Raw genomic sequence first — 12971 nt, 5'->3', positions numbered from 1 at the left:
TGTACACATGGAAACTCCTCAGTGTAATCTACTGTGTCTCCCATGTGTAGACAAATTCACAGACTAGTTTTTTAAATTCTGAAATCGTACTTTTGAGGACACCATTCTTCCCAATTTCCATTGTAAATGATTTAGAAAAGTACCGGTATGCTTGATTGAGAGAGGAGATAGCATTTTGTAAAATTTTCCACTGATTGTGTCTTCAGCCATACAGAATAATGTAATGAAAAGTAGGGAGATTAGTTGCACCTGTTTTATGAAACAAAAGAATGTTGATTTTTTCCAAACAGAAACACAAAAGAAATTTGCATGCTAAATATCCTCAGAGAATGACCCCTTCAGTTTGTCATAACTTGCTGCCTAAAAGTATGGCCGCATTTGTAGTACCTGCAGAATATGACTTTTACCGTTATTTGATGGTTTCTTTGGAATTTATACTGAAATATCTAATCATACTTTCAATAGATATAATTAATCAAGTATCTAGAGGTTTTATATTATTGCTTTCAGGCAGAACTGAAAAAGTTATAAGAAATTTAATGTCGTGTGTACAAATCAAACTGAATTGTGGGTAATTTAATGTACTGTGCAATATACATGCAGTCTCTCTTTCAGATAGAAACAGGACAATGACAGTTGTCGCTTTGTTAGGAATGCGTAGTCGTATAAATGGTAACAGTGGGCATACACACAAAAAATTAAACTTGAATTCAACATTACAGTTTTATTATTGGTAATCTATGCAGAATCCTTGGAAACATAACATTCCAAAGTGATTTTTAGCTCACGTGTTCACACATGGGCTAATGTCATAGCAATGTCTGTCAGTCTGTCCATGTGTGTGTGTGTGTGTCTGTCTGTCTGTCTGTCTGTCTGTTTACACGATAACTCAAAAACGCCTGAACAGATTCAAGTCAAATTTGGTACACAGGTACCATATGCTACTTGCAAGAACTGAATACATTTTGGTTAGTGTGGCTTGCATATTAATGAAGTTATGCAATATCATTTTAGCTCCCATATATGCATATTTATATATGCAAATGGGAGGTATTCTTATAAGGTGGAAAAATGTTGTCTGTATGTATGTATGTATGTACGTATGTATGTATGTATGTATGTATGTCCGTCCTCATCAAAAACTCCTAAACCGTAGCACCTACTGTCTTAGTATTTGGTGTACAGGTGCACCTAGGGGTGGAGATGTGAATTTGTTCAAATGAACATGTCAGTGCCAAAAATATGCAAATGAGGGGAAAAAAAGGAAAAAATCCTGCAAATGGCTGAAACTCAGTAAGCAGTGGTCAGATTTGGTTGAAACTTGGTATGCAGATTTCTTTAGGTATTCTAAGGTATGTGTGCAAAAATTGGGATGAAATTTGCATGTTTGTATTTTTAGCTACTATAGACTATAGTCTATAGAAGCTATTGGGATGGGTATCCGTCCGGCGTGTATGTATGTATGTATGTATGTATGTCCATTTGTGAGGCGTCTGTCCACTCAAATATCTTGAGAACCGCAGTACTTACTGATTTGATATTTGTTGTGAAGATGAAAAATATGATTTTGAGAAACTATTTTTTTTAATTTTTTGATATTGTTGAAAATAGGCAAATTAATGCCAAAAAAGGTGTTTTTGGTAAAAAAATCTTCTTCTTCATAACCGCTGGTCAGACAGCTTTGTTATTTGGTATACAGGTCCCTAGGGGTAACCCAACTTAGACTTGTTCAAATTGTGATGAAATATGCAAATCTGTATTTTTAAGGAATTTTTTTGTCATTTTTGGTCAAAATTTGACTTACATTGTATGTAATTCTTGTACTGTATAAACCCTATCAATTCACCCAGAAAAAATAATTAATATGATTTTAAATAATTGAATTAATTAGGAAATCATCAAAGCCAAAATAATTTTAGTGTAGAATTATCAGAAAGTTCAACTTTTTTTGACAGTTCATAGTGAAATGCTTACCATCTTGGAGGATTAAAACATGTAAAGGCAACTTTCCTGAATCCCAACTTTGACATATTCTGAACCGTCATTTATTGTGCCCTGTATGTTATCTAAAAGAAATTGCTCAAAATAGTCAATAGAGATAGAGATAGAGATAGAGAAAGTTCTAATTTCCATTTATGGTTGACTTGGTAAGGATAAAATAAATTACTTTTTGAGGAAAAAATAGAGTGGTCAATTAAAAGAGTGGTCAAAGTGATAGGGTTTTTATGGTAAAGCTGGGCTGTATAAAGATTCCTCATGTGCTATTTATAGCAATTATGCAATCTGTGTAAACAGTGCAATGAAAGTGTAACATGATTCCTTATAATGCTTTGATGACCTTGAACTTCTTAAGTTTCAAACCTTTGTCTCTTCAGTGTGCTTTCTCTGAGTATGTACAGTCTCAACTTATTAAACAGAACTCACAATGTTAATCAAAGATATCCACCTTCTTCATCAATACATGTGTCACAAAAGGTTATTCTCTACATAACTCAACAGAGCTCTGTCAACTGTTGAGTTGCTTGTTCTTTCAAAACCGCTGGTCAGACAGTTTACTTGTCCGTAGGATGACCTTAGTGAGATAATTTCATACAGTCAGGAAATACTTAATTTTGTATCCATGTCTATAGTAGCTTCAGGGACTTTGGCCCTATGTTTAGGGTATTTTTTCCGTTTTTAGTCAAAAAAATCTTGTTCTCTGAAATCGCTCGTCTGATTGCTATGAAACTTCATATTCATGTTCCTCAGGATGACCTCAGCCATGCTTGTACAAATTGTATTGATATTGTCATATTTGTAATTTTGGGGCAATTTTCCCAATTTTTGATAAAAAAAAATTTTATCCAAAAACTACTGATTTGATAGCTTTGATATTTGGTATACAGGTATCTAAGATTAATCTCAATATAATGTATTGAAGGTATGTTGAAACTGGCAATTTTTTTTTATTTTTGGGGCAATTTTTGCCTTTTTTGGTCAAAAAATTTTTCTCCTAAAACTTCTGATCTGGTAGCTTTGATATCTAGTGTACAGGTTCCTAGGGTTTATGTTAATTAGATATATTTAAAATTAGGATGAAATCTGCAATTTTGTATTTTGGGGGGCAATTTTTTTCATTTTTGGTAAAAAAAATTGTTTCTCAAAATTTACCAGTGTGATTGCTTTGATATTTAGTAAACCAGTTCTTAGGGTTTTTGTTAATAAGATATATTGAAATTAAGTTGAAATCCGGAATTTTGAATTTTTGGGGCAACTTTGCGAAACTGTCAGTTTTACTGGGATATCTTTCATTTTGTATTTTTAAGATTTTTTTTGTAATTTTATACCTACTGGAACTAAGAGTATATAATGTGGTGATTTAGTAAGCATTTGATATGGTAAACTGTATTTGGTGTTGAAATGCGGTAAAAAAATCCTGGCAGATTTTGAAAAAATCCAAACAAATGCCAATAAAAAATTCAGCCAGAGAAGGTTTGACAAAAAGAAAAGATGGGAGAGTGGGGAAAAAAGAATGTACAATGGATTGGATAAAAAAGATAATGTACCTCATCGATCTTCCAGACACCGTCCCTTATCAAATGGTCCACCCCGATGTATTTTTGTGCGCAATTAACCATGCAGTGTATTTTAGTTAAGATGTCAAGTTAGGTTACAAGGATTTGAAAGGAATAGTCAAGTTCACCACAGTTTAACTTTATCTCTTGTGTCATCATCCTTGTGTAATTGGTTAAGTTTGTAAGTTGTTCCAGATGTGGATGCACCAGCTGTTCTGGAAGAAAACAATGTTTACTTTTCCTGTAGGGTTTCTGAGTTGATGATTGTATGTTGAAATTTCTCCATGTATCTGGTGTATGGGCAAAGTGTAAACATTGGTTGCATGTTATGTATTTCAGTCTGTGTCAAATATTGTGAATGAAAAATCAAGAACAGTTTGCTGTGTGCTTGTAAAAGATAACATATTTGTCAATACATAAACTGCCTTGCAGATTGATTGTCTTAAAGATTATCACAGAAGTAGAAAAGGAAAAGAAACTAATCAAATTGCTGTAACATATTCACTCTCAGTGCCTGTATAGGCCTATACTTGACTATTTTATGATTACTTTCAGCTGTTTGTTTTATCTTTGCTACTCTCCATGGGCCAAGGCACACTTTGGGTCAATGTCATCACTCTGTGCCAGTCTGTGTATGTCAGTCTGTCTGTATATGTATGTCCATGTTTCATACAATTGTTGACTTGTTTTGATAAATATATGGGAGCGAACAGTGATGTTGTCACTATCATTTTTTACTATGTACAATGGTTTCCCTTAGAAGGAGATGGTAATGACAGTGTTGACATATATATATCAAGAAATACTGCACAAAATTTCATGAAACTTTTCACAGATGACAATCTCAGAACATTATGATGATACTGTTAGTGTCATGTCAATTATCTGCTCATTTGCATATTTAATGAACTTTTGTTATTAGTGACATAACTCTGAAATTCCTGCACCAAACTTGATGATCCGTGCAACAAATATTGATCTGATGTATCTAATTATACTAAGAAGCATTGGGCAGTGTCAAATTAATAAATTGCTCATTTGCATATTTTATGAAGTTTTATAATTAGTCATATAACTCCGATATAACTGCACCCAAATATGATGAATTCTACTGCAGATACTGATCTGACTGATATCTAACTGTGGTGTAAAGCATTTAGTAGTGTGAAGTTAATTAAGGGTCATTTGCATATTTAATGAACATTGTAATTAGGTATATAATTACGACGCCCAAGTCAGTGAAATCTGGTACAGATATTGATCTGATGAATATCTAATTGTACTTACAAGCATTTTGCAGTGTCAAGTTGACAAGTAGCTCATTTGTATATTTTATTAAGTTTTGTAATTAGTCATATAACTCCGAAATACCTCCACCAAATGTGATGAAATCTGCTGCCGATACTGATCTTATAGATATCTAATTGTGGTGTAAAGCATTTAGTTATGTGGAGTTAATTAAGGGTTAATTTGCATATTTAATGAACTTTGTAATTAGTGATATTACTCCAAAATGACAGCATTATAGAGATATTGATCTGATAAATATTTAATTGTACTGAGAAGCATCGGGTGTGTCAAGTTAATAATTTGCTCATTTACATATTATAGCTGGCGCAATAAAACTAGGAACACCGAAGTCCCCACATACATAGGGAAACTGCTGGCAATATATATCCCTATATCGCCAAGTGATTAGCCAACAGCGGTATCGCTAGTGCATAAGATCATCTTACAGTTTGTTTATCAAAAACACTGCGGGGTGCCCATACTGTGTCTCATAGACAAAACACCATAGCAGAGGCCGTTCATTTTGCGTGAATGATGGTACAATAAAGGATTGCACGTTTTGAGTAAAGTTACATTGGTAAATTTCAATGACCAGGGAGCCTGTTGAAGCGATTGTATTTGACAGATTTTCCCTCAAAATGAAGTAAAAGTATAGGAGAGAAAACGGTAGATACAGTGTAATGGAGCGTTGGAGGTATAATTGTTATCGTTTTGCTTCATTTCATTGTACAAGCGTGTCATCATAAATGCTGTCATTCCCGCTATATCTCACAAAAATTGTAAATTACGCCCTGCATTGAGGTGAAATCTGTATTTTTAACTTTTATTTTTATAAAGTGATCAGCTTTCGTCGAGGTTTACAATGTGGGTCTCTTTCCTATATGTTGTACATGAACCTTTTCCACATTTTACACCCATTGTGCGATGTCATCTTACCTTGAGCATGTACTTCGACAATTTCCCATCTAACCGACAATGTTTCCTTGAGTGAAATTCAAAATCGTTAAATTTCTAATTTCGTTTTGAAGAAACCGGTTTGTCTACCGGTTTATATACAAATAGATGCGTGTTCTTAGTGACAGTGAGGAATAGATGGTTGTGTATAACCAATGGTACCGGTACGTTATCGGCCATACACCGATGTAGTTTCCAAAAAAGGCTGCTAGGTAAAACTTCCAGGCTTCGAAGTTCTTTTATCCAACATTTCGTAGCGAAATTCTGTGGGAAGTAATACAGACAAGGTTTCGGTTTTCAGACAGTTTCAGTGTATCAGCTGATTATCAAGTTGAAATAAAGTGCGAGCATGGATAGTCCGACTTGTTGCTGCTGGTGCACGGCGTGGCGGGCAATCTACGTTACAAACATTCTTCAACTTTCGGCTATAACGGTCCTCTACAGTTGTCATCGACGGCTTCCGTGATTTTGAAGAATAAAGTAAGATAAAGTCAGACCTTTTTCTCGGCTTTATTTCTGAAAACCTCTCCTTAGAAGCAAAGACGTCGGTGTTGTCTCATACACCCTGTCTTAGTCTCGGCCATGACACAAGAAGTCATAGTTCAGTCACATTTACTTGCGTGCGTCATAGAGATGATATCATTATTCATAGGGGTATCCGGTTGAAGTGGGCACATAATTATTCTCAAGAAACGTACGATGAAAAAGGACAGTCTAAACAAAAATGTTTCAAGCATATCATCTTTAGCAAAGAACGCTGAAATGCTGCAGCTTTTAATTGCTATGGTAAAGTTTGTTTTTTGACCTCAACGTATCCGATCAAGAAAGTAAACTTGGTTTGACCCAAAGTTTGAAAATGTGTTTTCTAATCTCCCCCGGCCCAGCCTGGCCTGCAGCCAGTGACGTCGACGTTTTGTACTTCGAATTCTGAGAGCTACATCAAATTTGCCACGATCAACATACAAGAAATTACTGTTTTCAAATCGCCATCACCAAAAAATTACAGAGAAATGAGACAACATGGTTAGAAAAGGGCATGTCATCAATAGTGTGAAACGTGGATTTTGCTTCTAATCTACCCAGTGCAAAAGGGATACCTTTTCAAACCACCCAGAACCAACTGGCCCGAATTAAATTTGTTAGGCAAGGCAACGGTATGTTTTTCCTGCAACCGTAGACAGACTTGCACTGTGCGCTGAAAGGAATAATTGGCGATATCTTTTCTAAAACTGAAAAAATAGCCAGAGAAGTAGCCATCTCTCAGGCAGTACGGCCAAGGCAAACCTGAGCGTTCATACCGACTAATGGAACATTTTCAATGAAAACGGCGGTGTCAAGGAAAGGCGATGACTTATTTTTTAAAGTTGAAGAAAATGCTTACAATTTTGGTAGTGTTAGTCAATCTATCGAAATATTTTTGTTCCAATTGATAAAATCATAGACAGTCTCGATTCTGCCATATTTACAGACTCAATTGACAACGGGGAAGGGGGCGTGTGAATTTACGACGCAAGGTACACGGTACGAACGTGTTATCTCAAACAATGGGCGAATCTGATTAAATTCAGATGTACATGTAGGTTCCCTGGTCATTGAAATTTACCAATGTAACTTTACTCAAAATGTTCAGGTACCATTGTTCTACCGTGGACTTGCCCACGCAAAATGAACGGCCTTTGCTATGGTGTTTTGTTTATGAGAGACAGCATGGGAACCCTGCAGTGATTTTGATAAACAAACTGCAAGATGATCTGATCCACTAGCGATACCGCTGTTAGCTAATTATTTGCCAATATAGGGATATTGCCAGCGGTTTCCCTATGTATGTAGGGACTTCGGTGTTCCTAGTTTTATTGCGCCAGCTATAAATAAAATTTTGTAATATGTGATTTAACTCTGAGAATACTGTGCGAAGGTTGATGAAACCTGCTACATATACTGATATAACAGATATCTGATTGTTCTTATTATACGCCTCACACGGATGTCGATTATAGTGGTATGAATTGGGTTTATTTACAGGAATATTGAAAAACATAATACAATAAATCCTCGTCAGAGATAGTTGGCAGTAGATCGTATACATGGCTAGTCTTATCAGAAGTCTGTTTTCCACTTGGCATCGTATGCTCAGTTGAACTGCTGTCAGAATATATAATGTCTGTCTTTGTTCTTGTGTTTTTAGTTAGTGATTATCCTGAGGTCTGCAAATGTTGCGTAACATCTTGCTCGTTGTCTTGTCACTTTATATGAGACAGGTCAAAGGTACAATTGTTTTACACAACTTCAAAACACTCAAAAAGTATGCAGTAATTCATGTCATATTGTATTATTTCATGCGCGCGTCCAGTAGTGTCTGATAAATATCAATAGTAACATGTCGTGTCATTGCAGCAGTCAATTTCAATGCTTGATAACTAAGTTTTAAATTTTGTCAAACTCAAAGTCCTTTCAGGGGTCACATTAGCAGGTCAAATTGTTCTGTTGAGTTTATAATGCTAAAATTTTCTGGTCTGTTTACTGAATATCCAACATTCTGTGAAGGGTACTACTAATAATGAACCTGTTGTAAAACAGGTGAGCATATTCAGTTCATATCTTGTTTTATTTATGAGGTAGCGTTGAAAAATAAGGAATTGTGTGTTAACACAAATCCAGTTTGTAAGTCCACGGAGCTAGGCTACCTGCAGAACAACATGTCCTGAAGTCACTTTGCATTGCTGACGTAGACATCTTATACTGGTTATCTATCTACTCATCTGCTAACGTAGACAACTTAGCATCTGCTATCTAGCTACCATATCTTTCTTGCGCACAGCACTTGACCTAATCCTTGCTGCAAGCTTCTGGTCTAAGTTAGCGTTGAAAACAGAACAGTGTGATTGCTATACTCTGATAACTGGTGCGATTAACTTAATTGTTTTTAATCACAGACCTAATTAATGAAGAGGACTCTATCCTTTCTGAGGACTTGTAATTAACCCTTTTCCTGCCAAGTCGGTGAAAATCCGCTTGAAATTCGGTGTAGCTAGAATCTGAGCAGCCACGGCCGTTATCCTGCCAAGGCGGTGGAAATCGGGCTACTTTTTGGTACCCCCTTTCCTGCCTAGTCGACGGAACTACGTGTAGCAAACCCTTGCTCGCGCTAGGGGTCGTTCGAGGACAGGTTTTGGGCGAGGAACGGCGTTTGCTCTCGAAATGGGTTCACAGAGAGTCCAACGACAGGGAAAGGTGCGGAAGCTACCCAGCAAGTCCCCCACCCCGTTGGGGGACTGGTTTTTTTGGGGGACGAGTAGCGTACTTGGCAGGTTAGCACGGTGACGTATTCTAGCGGAGTTTGGGTTAACTTGGCTCTGAGGCACTACATAGATTGCGGCCGAAATTGACCGTCTCGGCAACGCTAATCTGTAAGGCAACCGCCTAAGACCGCCTCAGCTGGCGGTGCAATTTTTTGCCAATGGTGCGAGACGAAAATCACGGACTTGGTCCTGATTGACGGGAAGTGCGGACGGAATTTGACGGACTCGGCTTTCTCTAAGGCAACCGCCTAAGACCGCCTCAGCTGGCGGTGCAATTTTTTGCCAATGGTGCGAGACGAAAATCACGGACTTGGTCCTGATTGACGGGAAGTGCGGACGGATTTGACGGACTCGGCTTGATTAGTCCCTGACATGGAACTGATCCGAACGGACTTGAGCGACATTTGTGAAGGGTAACCACCGCTTTTAACCGACTTGTTACCTTCTCGAAAAGACTACCCACTCAGATGTCGGACGTTGTCGGCTGCACTTGGCTCTAGACGTTCAAGCCGTGCAACGAAACACACCGCCTCAGCCTTGCCATTCAGGAACATGGCCTCAAAATTTGATACCATTGTTCACCGACTTGGCGGCTGCGGTTAGGTGCGTGAACCGTTGTTCACCGACTTGTTACGCCTATGTTGTCCCTGTGAAGTTCGGCTAACGGCCGAGTCTAACGGGAGTTGGCAGACCTGTGTTTGGTTTATACCGTAGTATGACCGACTCAGGTAGAGGTACCTGTCGGTATATTCCGAGTTTTACGCACTCGGGCGTCAATGACGGGTCGTCATCACCGCTGATGACGTAGACGTGCTGGCCACGTTATTTGAAGGAGCCATGTTTGCCCAACGGACGAGGCCGAGACAGCCGTTGACAATTTTGGCATCCTTCATCTTTGACCGCCTTAGTTGGGTAAGCCGCTCGGCAGGCGACGGTTATGACCTAAACAAGCCGCTGAAGCACTGTTCGTTGCCGTACAAGAACGAGACGGCCAGTCCATTACTGCTTAATGGGCGATCTGTCGGGTTGGCTTGTCACCGACTTGGATGACAATACGCCCTGCGCAGGCGTACTTAGAAGGGACATGAGGTTAAAGATACGGGTTTCCCACCGTACTAAACATGGGCTTGGGGCAACGTCCTTGGGTGGCAGGTGCGCATGCCACGTACCCAGCTGGACGGAATGTCAAGTTGAGATGCTAATGACATTGACTATGTTATGCTAAGTGCTCGAGGGATTTGCATCGCAAATGAGTATTATTAGCATATCAAATGGTGCGGACAGGCAATTTACATGACGGGTAGGAATGTCAGCGCCGGTTGGTGGACTGATTGCCGTAGGTCCATTATAATAACAGGTGGATGCATATATTAACACCCCTGCGTCCAATCATGTCCAGGGCTTTGTTTCCCTGTGGCTTTAAAAGGGAGGGACCTGCTAGTCTGTCGACACTGTTCCAGACATGAGCTTGACGGACCGCAAAAGTTTTCTGAAGGCGAGCAGACGACTGAAGCTCAAAGATGCAGAGTCTCCGGGCGGTAGTGGTAGCGATCGTTGTGATGTCCCTAGTAAACGTTCTAAGAAGTCGGGCAAGAAACGCTCCCGTAAGGCGAAGCCATCTCCGGCTGAAAAACCCAGTGGTAAGCGTAAACGTAAGAGCGATCGTTCTGCCGATGAGGATGATGACGGGTCACCGGTTGCCAGTGGTTCTCACCCGGCTGCTCCGGGAGAGACTACTTCACCTGCAGAGACTACATCTGCTCTTGTGGGAGATACTTCACCTGCACAGACTACGTCTGCTGCTGCTAGTGAGACAGTGAGTAATGAGACGGCTGATGCCATTGGTTCTCCCCCGGCTGCTCCGGGAGAGACACCACCTGTTGCTACTATGAGCCCTCATCCTGCTCAGGAGAGGTTCCTGTGCCCAGTGCGAAAGAGCTTGAGTCCTCGTCATCAGCAGAGGCTGCCGAGCCCGCTCCTGCCATAGTTTCGTGTGCTGCGATGTCCCCGCCGAAAAAGATAGTGCGGAGGGTTCGTTATCAGGATAGCCCACCTGATTTTGAGCCAGATATGATCCTTGATGCCGCTACGGGCGAGTTCAGGCCCAGACGCCCAGACGACGGTGATATCACCGCTGAGTCCGACTCGGAGGTTGACGAGGATGCGGCAGAGGACGATGACTTTTATGACAGGCAGTATGTAGGTGAGGCAAGCTCTGACGACGATGATGACGTTGCTGCTGTGTTGGCGGAGGACGACACCCCTCCTGTCTGGCGTATGTCGGAGACTACCGATGCTAATATATTTGAGGAGACCGATTTTGACCATGAGAGAGGACCGACTTTCACCTTGCCCAGCCACGCCCGTGAGCTCGATTACTTTTTTAAGTTTATTCCAGCTACACTGATCAGATTGGCCAAGGACGAGACTAATAAATACGCCAAATTCCACCATCGACATATCGCTAGGAAAATAGATAAATACTGGCGTAACGTGACTACCGAGAGGTGCAGGCGTTCATTGGCGTCTTAGTCTGTATGGGTATCGACCGTAAATCATCAGTGGAGGATTATTGGTCTAGCGATCCCTTTCTGAGAAACCAGGGTATTTCTACTGTGATTACCCGCAGTCGCTTTCAGCAGCTTATGCGATACTTTCATCTGGCAGACCCAGAGAACGATCCACGTCGTGATCCTGATGAGGCACGCCGCCGACGTCGGTTGTCAGGAGGATCCCCTGTATAAAATCAATCCATGGATGGAGCCCATAGTTGACCGGTGCGTAAATAATTATAAGATGGGTAGAGAGATCTCCATCGACGAGGGCATGGTGCGATTTAAGGGCCGTTCTAAATTTAGCAGAGATTACCGCATAAGCCTGATCGAGACGGTTTCAAGATATGGCAGCTGTGCGACTCCACCACTGCATACATCGCTAACTTTGCACCGTACCTAGGTGTGAAATATCGGGATCGGACTGATGGGAGACGGCAGGAGCGAGGTGTGGTGAAAAGAATTACGATGGAGCTGGTCCAGCCATTCTGTGGATATAATCACAGCCTATTCTGTGATAGCCTGTTTAGCACGGTCGTTACTGCTAGAGAGCTGATGGAGACCGGGATCTACATGGTCGGGAGTTTTAACCGCCGTAATCGTCGCACCATGCCCCCTCAATTAATTCCGCCGGGTAAGAGGAGCGCCTTCCTCTGTCTGTTGGGGATATGAAAGCCACGACCAGAACGGACTCTCGTCTTAACATCACTGCTTATCAGGATAGTAACGCTCAGGTGCTGATCTTGAATACGGTCTATCCACCCTTGGAGTGCGTGCCAGTGGGGGAGGGAGACGAGCGGCGACAAGTGCCTCTGTCGCTGTATAATTATCGCCGGTACATGGGAGGCGTCGACCGAGCCAACCAGAAGCGCAAGTACTTTCACACTGGGCGCAAGAACCACAGATGGTGGACATATCTGGCATGTTACCTGATTGATGTTGCCCTGGTAAATGCATATATATGCTTCAAGCATGTACACCCTGATAGTAAGCTGACCCATAAGATGTTTCATCTGCGTGTCGGGAAACAACTCATTGGCGGTTATTGTGGGCGATCGCAGCCCAGTGTGAGAGAGGTCGAGGCCACTGTTTCTCTTGCCTCGTACATCAATCCACAAAATCAGCCGATGCACGTTGTCAGCCGTTTGGAGGGGCGGCAGAAATGCTGTAAAGTATGTAGCAGAGAGGGTAAGACCACTGCGAGCGGACGACTGTCTGAGACGTCCAAAGGATGTAGTCTGTGCGGGGTTCATCTTCACGAGGGCGAGTGTTTTGCGGCTTTCATCATCGCATGATGCTACGAGGTAAGAGGAGCATTGGCG

At 40.9% G+C, this 12971-nt stretch overlaps 1 protein-coding gene across 5 annotated transcripts in view; it reads left to right on the top strand.

Annotated features, from left to right (window-relative positions):
• Nucleotides 1-12971, top strand: part of LOC139151247 (dynein axonemal heavy chain 1-like) — a 206762-nt gene that overhangs the window by 4584 nt on the left and 189207 nt on the right. The window lies entirely within an intron of this gene.

Source organism: Ptychodera flava, chromosome 2 (assembly GCF_041260155.1).
Source record: "Ptychodera flava strain L36383 chromosome 2, AS_Pfla_20210202, whole genome shotgun sequence".
NCBI classification, from domain to species: Eukaryota; Metazoa; Hemichordata; class Enteropneusta; family Ptychoderidae; genus Ptychodera; species Ptychodera flava.
This window is presented reverse-complemented; position numbering and strand designations above follow the sequence as displayed.